The sequence below is a fragment of the Hemiscyllium ocellatum genome, chromosome 7, assembly GCF_020745735.1.
Source record: "Hemiscyllium ocellatum isolate sHemOce1 chromosome 7, sHemOce1.pat.X.cur, whole genome shotgun sequence".
Taxonomy (NCBI): domain Eukaryota; kingdom Metazoa; phylum Chordata; class Chondrichthyes; order Orectolobiformes; family Hemiscylliidae; genus Hemiscyllium; species Hemiscyllium ocellatum.
Window position 1 is genome coordinate 55398752 of NC_083407.1, and position 12973 is coordinate 55411724.

Below are 12973 nucleotides of genomic sequence, written 5' to 3' on the forward strand. Positions count from 1 at the left end.
CTTGACATCTCATTTTCAAGCTCCCAGCATGCTTCATTGCATATGAATGATGGGATTTGATCCTAATCTTCTCTTCATCTGATATTAATCTAAGTACACTTCCAGTACCCACAAATGAGAAGTCTGTCTGAGGTAGCTTGCATCTTAAATAGTAGCATAAATGCTGAAGAATTGTACCGAGCTCTTCTGAAGAAGCAATGATAGGAGCAAAAATTGAAATCTTCATGTTTAACAGATATGCATTCCTACCATATATTTCTATAATACCTCTCCTTATGCCCTGTTGGATCCATGTGAAAATGACTAAATTCAGAAATGTGCCTGAACAGCACACATGTGATCCACCTACTACAGCAATGTTTGACTTAGGCAATTTATGTCATCAAGAGCAATTTAAAGCATCTAAATACTTAAATAATAAGCATTGTTGTCCTTACACAAACAATGCCCTGGTAGGAAAAGGTTGCAAGTCAGATTTCAATAGCTTTGCAGTTTTATTTTATGGTTATAAAGAGAAAGCACAACCTTCTCAGACAAAGTCTGTGCAAAAAGTCTAGATAAATCCTTAGTCATCTGTAGGTCTTAGTATGCACATATCTATAGTCAGGTTTTGCTATCACTACATTCCTGCAACCCTTCTTCAGCCTCCGTTCCTTTGTGATATTCTCATCGACTTCCTCTCTTAAAACATAGGCACAATGGAATCTCCAGAACAAAATCAATGATATCACTATGCAAAACATTATTTAATTTTGCAGAAGTTTAGCTGCTGCTTCTTCCAATGTGATTCACAGCTAAAACTAGATGGAGATTTGCATATCAATGTGACCGAGCACATCCTTATCCTCTGGGGAGCACAGCAAATGAGAAATACAGTCTTACAGGATAGAAATTCAAAAGAGTCTTTACAAGCTCAATTTGGGAATGGAGAAATGGAAGATTCAGGGAAATAGAAAATTATGAGATTTGGCAGTGGGTAAGTTTGGATGAATCATGTACTAAGTGGAAATATTTGAACAGAAAGTAGACCTTTAAGTTCTCTTGAACAGTTTGCTCACCATTAGTTCAATGATTCTAGTTAAAAAATGCTGAGATGCATGAGCACCCACATAAGCCAAGACATAATTTTAAAATGGCATTGACACTTGTGTTTCCCCTTCTGAAATACTGGGCAGAATCTTCTGTACTTTGAAATATTTTAGGCATTGGGGCTATGTCTAGGTTTTACCCACAGGGGACTCATTAAGGATGATAATACGTGCTCCAATATTGGTGTTCCTCCCTCAGACCAACATCCTGATTATCTAACCATTGGTCACGTCAATCAACTGTTTTGGAAAGAACACTTTGTCTGCATGCATGAAATAAGATTTCCAAAACAAGATCTCCCTACTCTGAACTTTGTCATGGCAGTGGTGACCTGGAGGACAGAAAAAACCTCTTCGAGGAAGTACTCAATGACTCCCTAAAAAAAAATACACTCATTGACACACTGGAATTTCTGATCTAAGACTGCTCAAACTGGAGGAGAAGCATCTATGAAGATGCCAATCATCTTGAGAATCTCTGATTGACACAGGTCAAGGCTAATCACTAACAGTGGAAGGAGTTTGCAAAAACCCAAGCATCTTCACAGTGAGAGTGACAAATGCAGTGGAAGGGAGGAGTGGAAAGGCATGAAGAACAAGAGTGATAGGACACTCAACCGTGAGTGGGACAATCAGGCATTTATATACCTGTAGATGAGATTTCATTGCCTCCCTGAGGGCAGGGTCAAGGATATCATGGAACAGTTGCAGAATATTCTAAAGAGGGAGGGCAAGCAGTTTGAGGTTGTTGTTTATGCTGCTATCAATGATATAGATATAAAGAACTGAGTAGTTGGAGGAAAATGGCCAAGGGACAGATGGAAACTGTGGCAAAGGCATGGAGTTTTTACCTGGGACTGAAGACAATGACTTGTACTTTACAAGGATGTTGTAGCCATTATGTGCAGGTAGAAAGTTGAGAGCGAGCCTGTCTGTGCTGAACCTGGGAAACACAACATTATTCATATAGTTCAAATAATACGATGGCTGAAGTCATGGCCTCTAGCCATTGACAGTAGGATGTCCTACCTCCAAGTGCTTCCAGCCATCAGAAGGTTGACAGTTCTTCAATCCTAGTTGGGCCATCAGGAGCAGTGGGCATGCAGAGCAATCCCACTGTTGGGACTGCAATAACCCCTGAACTAATGATTCTAGAGCAGGTCCAGTTTTACAGATTTTCCTTACGGAACTGCTTCTAAGTCAAAGTTCATTGCAGAGCATTTTGGCTCATACATTAGGCAAAGACACTTCTCTTTAAATAATACAACACATTAAAAAAATCACTTGTCCCATTGAGTCTTCTGGAATAAATCCATTTTGTCCTGCTCTCTTGCTGTTTACCCACGTCACTGTAATGTTTTCTCCTTCATGTATCCATCAATTCCCTTTTAATCATTACAATTGAATCTGTAAACCTCATCTAATCAGGCAATTCATTTCAAATCCTAACCATTTGTTACATAAAAATGTTTTTCTCATTTTGAATCTGGTTCATTTGCTAATCACCTTAATTCAAAGCCCTTTGCTTATAGATTCTGAAACCATTAAAAACAATTTCTTTTTGTTTGCTCTATCAAATCCTTTTGATTGTAATTACTTCTATAAATCCTCCTTCATATTGTCTGCTCTGAGAATAATAATCCCAACTTCTCTAGTCACTCCAAGTTACTCACCCTAATACCATTCCAGTTTACTTTTTCAGAAAATTCACCAAATTCCTCCTCGTGTGTAGTGCCCAAACTGAGCATAATATTTTTCAGGATGTGAACATGACGTTGACCTATACTCTGTCAATGAAGAATCTCTATTTCAAGGGATTCAGGGTTAAAACAGCTGCAGGAAAACCTACTTTGGTTGATAAGATGAAAGGAAGATCTGGAAGGGCTGACCTCTAGTTCTTGGTCTGTTCTCTGCTAGACAAGTGCCAGACGTGTGCAGATGCTGGTTTTGGACTGGGTGGACAAAATCAGAAATCACACAACACCAGGTTATGACTAGATTTAGATTACTTACAGTGTGGAAACAGGCCCTTTGGCCCAACAAGTCCACAGCGACCCACCAAAGCGCACCCACCGAGACCCATTTCCCTACATTTACCCCTGCACCTAACACTACGGGCAATTTAGCATGGCCAATTCACCTAACCTGCACTTTTTTGGACTGGGAGGAAACCAGAGCACCTGGAGGAAACCCACGCAGATATAGGGAGAATGTGTAGCGTTACCAGAGATGGTTAACAACAGGATATTGGTGACTAGGACCTAGTTTCAGTGTCCCGTTAGATCAGGAAAGGAGAGGGTCATGCCAGTTGAAGGTGACCTGTCATCTTTGACTTCCTCAGCATTCTCCTGCCCAGCATTTTGATGGACTGCTGTACTTTGTACATATTCCTTCCTCGACGGCTCCTTCTCAAATCTCCACTATTTCTGATATTGCAATAAATGACTATACTTGGAAAGAAGTTAATTGACTAGAAAACATTTTAAGACATTCAAAAATAGAAGGAAAATAACTACATATGTAGGCAGGGAAACTATTGGAGAGATCTCATTGGAGGGCACAGATGCTTCAAACCCTACACAGAAGAAATGAATTAATTTCTGTCAGCATTTCCAGAAACATTGTGCACCTTTAAGAGAGAGATTGGAGAAGCATGAACATTATGATGTCTCGGGCATTTGATCTGGTGTCAACTCACATGGAAAGAATGGCCACTGTGTGACAAAGCTTCTCCCAGTTTTCTGGGTTATTACTTATATAGAAGGTCCAGACAGACAGATTTTTAATCAGTAAAGGAGTAAAGAGCTCTTGGGAAAAAGCAAGAAAATGGATTTGAGAATTATCAGGTCAGTCTTGATTTTATTGAATGTCAAAAAGAAATTGATAGGCTAAGTGGCATCCTTCGCTCCTATGTCATTGTTTTGGCATCTTATGGGATGATGCCAAATGTTTGCTTGATGCAGTTATGTGCATTGAGATATTTCATGACAATAGAGGTCATATATAAATGCAAGTTAGTCTTGACAGTTGGCTTGTTGCTTTAGGTATGTAATTCTTGCTTTGGTGCATTTAATGAATATATGTGTGAGAGATAGTGAGTTCACATCCTGTGTGAGCCCTTATGGAGTGTAATTTACTTTCAATTTTGGCTCGTGTGGCCTGGTAGTAGTGTTCCTACTTCTGGGCCAGAAAGTCCAGGTTGATGTCCTGCTCCAGAAATATGTGATTCCATCTCTAAACAGATTTTTAAAAAATGTTTATGAATGTAAATTAGAGAGAATCTGGGCTAGTGAACATGAACAAAGAGAACTGGGGGAAAGCCTGAACTGTAACAAGCTGATCATAAGGAAGTGTCAGAACTACAATTAAGGCCATTATGGATGGTCTGATCCAACTAATTGGAGTCTCAGGGTAGTTTCTGAATATTTAAATACTCCATAGCAGTGTTGACTACATGTTAAGTTTAGAGCTGTCATTAATGTTATGAATAATTCAGTAAATGCAGAAAGGGGATTGCTGTGTCTTAATTATCCTGTCATGGTGTCATTAACCTTTCACAGGAGGGTTAGGAAGTAGAGAATGGTTTGATTGGCATTGACTTATTCTACTCATAAATAATCCGCATTAAAAATATCAAGATTTTTTTTCTATTGGTGATGATGTGATAAGGATTTTTTAAAAAGAATGTGCATTTAGCTAGAATATTCTCTGAGTTATGTATGGATTCACGTTTGAAAATTGAGTAGCCTATTAAAATGCATTTAATGCACATTAGCAGTGAGAAATCTAATTAACCTCAAAATACATTTTAATAGCAGTACTTGTGCCATCATAAGGATGATGATAAAACTAAGGTAAAATAAAATCAGTCTCTTGATGTGGGCATCTATTTTGCTTGATGATGTTGTCAAATTTGCACACATTTAAATTCTAACAGATATGACAAATCGTTTGCAAAGATTTCCAGTAAAAAAGAGTTTCAAGTCCACCAACAACCCAACAGAAAATAATTTTTATTTTCTTTAAGGTTAGAGATCCACAGCCAAGATTATAAACAATTTCAGCAGTTGAAAGTATGTTATTATTGTGCATTTGTCTAAATGCCACTGATCTCTGATTTTGCTTTCTATTTTAAATAGGCAAATTAAGAACATAAATGGTTGTATTATATGTTCAAAACTACTTCTATTTCATTGGAATTCCCAAAACATTCTATAGATTTCCAAAGTGTACAACATAAATTCTAGCAGTTTACAAGCTTCTGGCTGCAAACATATCACCAGACTCTGCCAGTTCCATGTTAGGGGAAGATACTGGGGGTATTGGGGAAGCGCAATCTTCATGGATATAATTTATCTTTTCAACAATCCCATTACAGTACATCCGATACAGCACTTTACCAAACCAATGAAATAAAACAATATGAGCTGTTGTTAGGCTTGAATCACCAGTTCATTGTCCCTGAATATACAGCTGCAAGTAACATTAATAATGCTATCTCCTGCTTGTATATTTAGTACAGATTTGGCAGTGGTTGTGTTTTTTTTCATTAAAGTGAGGTGACAGCTGTCAAATAGGGTGCTGTGATATGAAGACAGATGCACTTCCTGATGCAATGGGTTAATTCAATTTTAAATGTCTGACACAGTTTTGCTACTGATTACATAGCTCTATAATAACCGCTTCAAATTCCATATGATTATCAAAATGAAAATTGCAGGTAAAGGTATCTTTTTCTTAATAATATTCAAGATCAATGTTATAATGTATTATATAGGTCCTTACAAATGTATGAAAACATTGGGCAAAAAAAACTGGCACATATGAAACAGGAGTATAGGTAAACAATTCAGCCCTTTAAGCCTAGCCTGCCATTCAGTAAGATCATGGTTGATCTGTTTGAGTTTCAAAATTCATATTCTCATTCACCCCGAATAACCTTTGATTTCCTTGCCAAACAAGAATCTACCTACTTCTATCAGAGCCTGTCCACCATCTACAAGTCACAAGTCAGGAATGTAATAGAACATTCCCCATTTGCTTAGATGAATTCAGCTGCAGCAACAGTCAAAAAGCTTGACACCATTCAGAACAAAAAAAACCATATCTACAGACATTAATTTCCTCTAGCATAAATGAGCAGTACCAGCAGAAATTCATCCAGAGATGTTCTCTGAAACGATCCGCAACACGGCTTCCTGTCTCCCTGATGTAGAGGAGACCATACTCGGTGAAAAGGATGCAGTAGATGACATTGGTAGAGGTACAGGTAAATTTCTGATGGATGTGGAAGGATCCCTTGGGGCCTTGGACAGAGGTGAGGGGAATGGTGTGGGCATAGGTTTTGCAATTCCTGCGGTGGCAGAGAAAGGTGCCTGCAGGGGTGTGAACTGGTGGGGGGCTTGGACCTAACGAGGGAGTCGCGGAGGGAATGGTCTCTCCGGAATGCTGATAGGGGTGGGGAGGGAAATATATCTTTAGTGGTGGAGTCCGTTTGCGGGTGGCGGAAGTGGAGGGGGATGATGCGATGTATGTGGAAGTTGGTGAGGACCAGGGGTGGAGTTCAAGGATGGTGGTGCGTGAAGTAAAGGAGATGCGCTGGAGACATCGTCAACCACTTGGGACGAAAAATTGCGATCTTGGAAGAAGGAGGCCATCTGGGACTTTCTTAGGTGGAATTTGTCATTCTGGGAACAGATGTGGTGGAGGCAGAGGATTTGAATAAGGGATGACATTTTTAACAGCAGGTAGGATGGGAGGAGGTGTAGTCTAGGTAGCTGTGGGAGTTGTGGGCTTGTAATAGATGTCTGTGGTTAGTCAGTCACCGGAGATGGTAATGGAGAGGGTCAGAAAGTGGAGGGAGGTGTCCAAGATGGTCCAGGTGAATTTGAGGTTGGGTGGAAAGTATTGGTCAAGTTGATGAACTGTCCAACCCCCTCATGGGAGCACGAGATGGTGCCGATACAGTCATTGATGTAGCGGAGGAACAGGTGGAGTGTGGTGCTGGTATAACTGTAGAAGGTGGACTGTTCCACATACCTGACAAAGAAGCAGGCATAGCTGAGTCTCATGCAGGTGCCCCATCTACCCCTTTGGTTTGTAAGAAGTGGGAGGATTGGAAAGAGAATTTGTTGAGGGTGAGGACCAGTTCAACTAGGCGGATGAGGGTGTCGGTGGAAAGGTACTGGTTGGGACGGTGTGAGAGGAAGAAATGGAGGGCTTGGTGACCTTCGACATGGTGGATGATATGTACAGGGACTGGATGTCCGTTGTGAAGATGAAGCGTTGGAGGCCGGGGAAACAAAAATTTTGGCGGAGGTGAAGGGCATTGGTGGTGTTACAAATATAGGTGGCGAGTTCCTGGACTAAGGGGGACAGGACGGTGTCGAGGTAGGAAGAGATGAGTTCAGTGGGACAGGCACAGGCTGAGACAATGGGTTGACCAGGGAAGTCAGGTTTGTGAATCTTCGGTAGGAGGTAGAATTGGGCGGTGCGGGCTTCATGGACAATGAGGTAGGGGTCTGTGGATGGGAGATTCCCAGAAGTGATGAGATTGTGGATGGTCTGGGAGATGATGGCTTGGTGACGGGAGCTGAGGTTGTGATCAAGGGGGTGGTAGAAGGAGGTGTCTGTGAGCTGATGCCTGGCTTCAGTGGTTGGTGTGCCACACTATTGTCTGCGGGTTTGATAGTGAGGTTGGGGTTGGAGTAAAGGAGTGGAGGGCTGTGTGTTATGAGAGTAGGTGGTTGGAGTGACTAAGGAGGGGGTGGACAGGTTGAGGTGGTCGATGTCATGGCGGCAGTTTGAAATGAAGAGGTCAAGGGCAGGTAACAGACCGTCACAGAGTGTCCAGGTAGTTGGAGTGTGTTTGAGGCTGGAGGAAGGTCCTCGGTGATTGGGCGGGTGTCTTGGTTGAAAAAGTGGGCCTGGAGGTGGACGCAGCGGAAGAAATGTTCAAAGTTGCAGCATGTGTCGAACTCATTAATCTGGGAGCATAAAAGGATAAAGGTGAGATCTTTGCTGAGGACTAAACATTCATTCTCTGTGAGAAAGAAGTCTGGGGGAATGGTGAAGCTGGAGGTGGGGGTGGAGACAGTTGCTTAAGTGGGCATGATTTTGGGGTCAGGAGTGATGTCACCAACGGAAGTGACGTTCACAAAGGGGGAAAAAGTGGGGCTTGTGGCGGTTTTTCTCAACCCCATTGTCCCACTTTCTCCCTGTAACTCTTGAACTCCTTGACAATCAAGAACCTATCTATCTCCATCTTAATATACGCAATGGCCTGGTCTTCACAGTCTTCAGTGGTAATATATTCCATAGATTCACTACTCTCTGGCTGAAGAAATTTCTCCTTATTGCAGGTCTAAAGGGTCTTCCCTTTACTCTAAGGCTGTGCCCTCAGTTCTGAGTCTCTCCTACGAATGGAAACATCTTCCCAACATCTAATCTGTCCATGCCTTTCAGTATGTTATAAGTTTCAATTAGATCCCCCCTCCATCAAATATAGACCCAGAGTTCTTAAACGTTCCTCATATGTTAAGCTTTTCATTCCTGGGACCTTTCTTGTGAATCTCCTCTGAACACGTTCCAGGGCCAGTACATCTTTCCTGAGATATGGGACCCAAAACTGCGCACAATACTCCAAATGTGGTTCAATCCGAGCCTTATAGAGCCTCAGAAGGACATCCCTGCTTTTATATTTAAGTCCTCTCAAACGAAATACCAACACTGCATTTGCCTTTCTAACTACTAAGTTTACCTTGGGAGAATCCTGTATGAACTCTCAAGTCTCTTTGCACTTCAGAATTTTCTCCCCATTTAGAAAATAGTCCATGCCTCTATTCTTCTTACCAAAGTGCATGACCTCACACTTTCCCAAGTTGTACTCCATCTGTCACTTCTTTGCCCACTCTCCTAACCGATCCAAATCCTTCTGCTGCCTCCCTGCCTTCTCAATGCTACCTGTCCCTCTACCCGTCTTTGCATCATCTGCAAACCTAGCCACAATGCCCTCAGTTCCTTCATCTAGATCATTAATGTATAAAGAGAAAAGTTGTGGTCCCAACACTGACCTTTGCGAAACTCCACTTGTCACCGGCTGCCATCCTGAGAAGGGCCTTTTCATCCCCATTCTCTGCTTTCTGCCAGACAGCCAAGCTTCTATCCATATTAGCATCTTGCATCTGACACCATGGGCCCTTATGTAACTCAGTAGCTTTCTGCATGGCACCTTGTCAAAAGCCTTCTTAAAGTCCAGATAGATAAGGTCCATTGGCTCTCCTTGGTCTAACCTGCTTGTTACTTATTCGAAGAATTCTAGAAGATTTGTCAGGCATGACCTCCCCTTGATAAAACTATGCTGACTTTGCCCTATTTTACCATACACCTCCAAGTATTCAGAGATCTCATCCTTCACAATGGACTCCAAAATCGTTACTCACGACCCATGGTAACAGTGACTTCTTCATGCATTTGCAAATGCTGTGCCTTAGTGCCCCCACAGACCTTTTTTGTGCTGGAGACAACTGCTGAGCATGGTGCTCCATTTGCCTGAATGGCCTCAGCAGCATTTTCTGATTAGGCTCCATCGCCCCTCCCCCAAGTCCCTCCTCCCTACCTTTTATCTTAGCCTGCTGCACACACTTTCCTCATTCCTGATGAAGGGCTTATGCCCGAAACGTCGAATTTCCTGTTCCTTGGATGCTGCCTGACCTGCTGCGCTTTTCCAGCAACACATTTTCAGCATTTTCTGATTAACTGAGATCAGGAAGGCCCTGCCATTTTAAGTGAGTCTTGCCTCATGGCAAAATTCTCGTCTGTTGCTGTGGCATTTCGAGGTACTTGTGTTACTGGTAGATGGATGGAAGCTTTCAATATCAGGAGCACCCTGCAAGGAGCTCTGGAGGCACACTGGTGCTCAATGGCATGAAGTTGAATTGACCCTCCCTACTTACTAAGATGAATTCCTGGGCATTAATATTTCCTTGGTATTGCACATTGTGTGTCAGGAGCTTGGACTGTTATGGCTTCTGACTACTGGTATGACGGTGCTCAAACCAGTTGGTGCCATATCACCAGATGATTGATGTCCAAGCATGCTGGCACTGAGGGTGACAAAGAAATAAAAGCTCGAATTACTAATGTGTTATATTGCTTGCTTTCTTGGAATTAATTAACTTCCTGCAGAACTGGTGTCTATCTTGGAGATGAGAGTTGACACTCAGTAAAGTGTCATGTCCTTTCGGTTGGTGCAGATGTCATTTCTGGCAGGTTCACAACCATGAGAATCTCTCCATCTGTGTTTTTGTTCTTAACTTTAAAATGTGCATGCAGGTCAGAGTTTTGAAATCGTGCATCTTCTCTACCCTTCTGCCATTTCAGTTCCTTTGTGTGGTTATGTATACCAACTGCACCTGTAGCAGACATTCTTGACAAATGTCAGGATAAGATTCACAAGGCATGCAGTCACTTTGGTTAACAGAAGAGTGAATGATCAAAGTGCTGCTCTAAACTGATTGCTTGTTCCTTATTTTGTTACACTGGGTAGTCATTATTTTAAAGACTGCAGGATTGAAAATTCCTTCATACTGCCACCTCTGTTTTGGATGGGATTTATGTCACTGACTCTTCATTTGATATACAAATGAGCAGACTGAAAAAGATGATATGTATATTGCTTTCAAGATTTATAGCTGATAAAAAAACTTTTCTCATTGATGGATAAGTTCTGCAACTCACCATATGGAAGTTCAAAGCTAGGGTAATCCCAGTTAGAATATCATATAGCTCATGTCTTAGTCACCTCACCAAACCTGTATTTTAGATTAAACCCTCAAAATGCTATTTCTCATTTCCCAGCTCAAACCAAATCATATGAACCCGTATACCATGTTTCTTGTGTGCATTAACCTACATTAACCACATTTTAAAAAGTTTTTTTTACTTTTATTCTCATGAATTGCCTGTCCCTAATTGCCCAGAGATCAGTTAAGAGCCAAACACATTGCTGTGAGTCACATGTAGACCAGAGAAGGTGAGGATGACAGTTTCCTTTCCTAGACATTTTAGTGAACTAGACAGGTCTTTCCTAACAATCAGCAATGGATTTGTGGTCATCATTGCACTCTTAATTCCAGATTTTTATTGAACCTCAGTCTCCAGAACATTACTTTAACAGTCCAGCATTAATGCCACCAGGTCAGCACCTCTTAGCTTAGAAGCTTGTCATAATTTCAGTTCTCCCTGCTTGTAACTTCCCCCAAACCTCCCATCCTCTGAGATTTTTGTGCTATTTGCCTTTTGTTCATCTCCACCTTTCTTTACTCCATCATTGATTATGATATCTTTAGCTGACAATGACATAAGTTCATGAATTCTCTACCTAAATCTCTCTATAATCTCCTTTACCTCACAAGACACAGCTCAAAAAACTTTCTTTTGTCAAACTTCTGATAAGCTGTATTAATATCTCCTGTTGTGGCTAAGTGTCAACTTTTATTTGACTGTATTCCTGCAAAGTACCTTGAATGTTTAATTATGTTGAAAGAGATATACAGGTGCAATGTTTTTAAAGTAAAGAAGTGCAGGAAATTTGTTTTCACCCTGACCTTCATGGTCAATCCAAAATTTGCATTTTAGTTTGCACCCTATCCCAATGCTGTGCTTATAATTTAAGGAATGTACGAGATCTAACTCTTTTATAAATCCTACCATCATATATCTCTAAAATGTCACCACACAATTGATGGAGTCAAGTCTGAAAAGTCACGAGTTTCACATTTCTTTTCTGATAAGCATGAGATTAAACTTTTTTTCTTTTATGCAGCCTCGAGGATTCAAATATCTTTTTTGTGGTCTGTGACTAGATCTGAACCCTTTTCTGAAGAATGTAGTCTGATTAAAATCTGTAAAATTTGAGCACATCTTTCTTTGACCCATCTTCCACTATTTTGCCAATCCTGTTGAATACAATAAACTCCAAACAAATTATAAACAAATGCATGTCAAAGCATAAACATAATTGACAGTGTCAAGGACCTAGAGGTTTTATATCACGTTATGGATTCATTCTGTCCTTGAGGAATATTGCAAAATGATCTTAACAACAGCCAGTTCTTGGTATTTTAAAAAATATCAATTAAGTCCCAGACAGTGAAAATAAATTCTGAACAATATTTTACATACTACATTGTGTGGAATTTTTTTGCACTTGAGGCGATGGGTTAAGAGGGGACTGTGGCAACTTCTCAGGACAGAAGTCCAACATATCCCCACTGCTGTTGATGTCTACCAGAGGGGATTACGTTTCTAGATACGGATTGCGCTTACTGGGAGCAGGCAGACAATTGAGCCTGTTAAGGAACCAATTCATACTTATTTTCTGGAGGTTTTTACAATTTTGCAAGGGCACTTGTGAGGGGAGAGGTGTGCAGGGTACATCCGGAGGAATACAATCCTGCTGTCCTTCACTTTCTCAATGACTACAAGATATTTTTGCTTTAGTTCGGCCACAGCTGGAATACTGTGTGAAATTTTGGGTGCAATACATCTGGAAGGATGTCAAGGCCACAGAGAGGGCAGAAGAAGATTAACTAGGTCACCAGAAAAATCAAAACATGACTTCAATTACCTGGAGAAATTGAGGTTGTTAGTCTTATAGCATAGGTTGTGAAGAGAAGTTTTAACAGCGGTTAACCATGGTCACTTGGAGACATTCTTGTGATTGTTCCATAGGAGAGGGAGCCCATGGGCTGCTGTGAATCAATGGAGGCATGACCCTGATTGAAACTCATTTTCAAATATGAGGTGAGCATTGCAAAACAGATAGACCCTAAAGATTAACTGATCTTTTACTCCAACATTGCATTCTGCAGGTAGACCTGTCA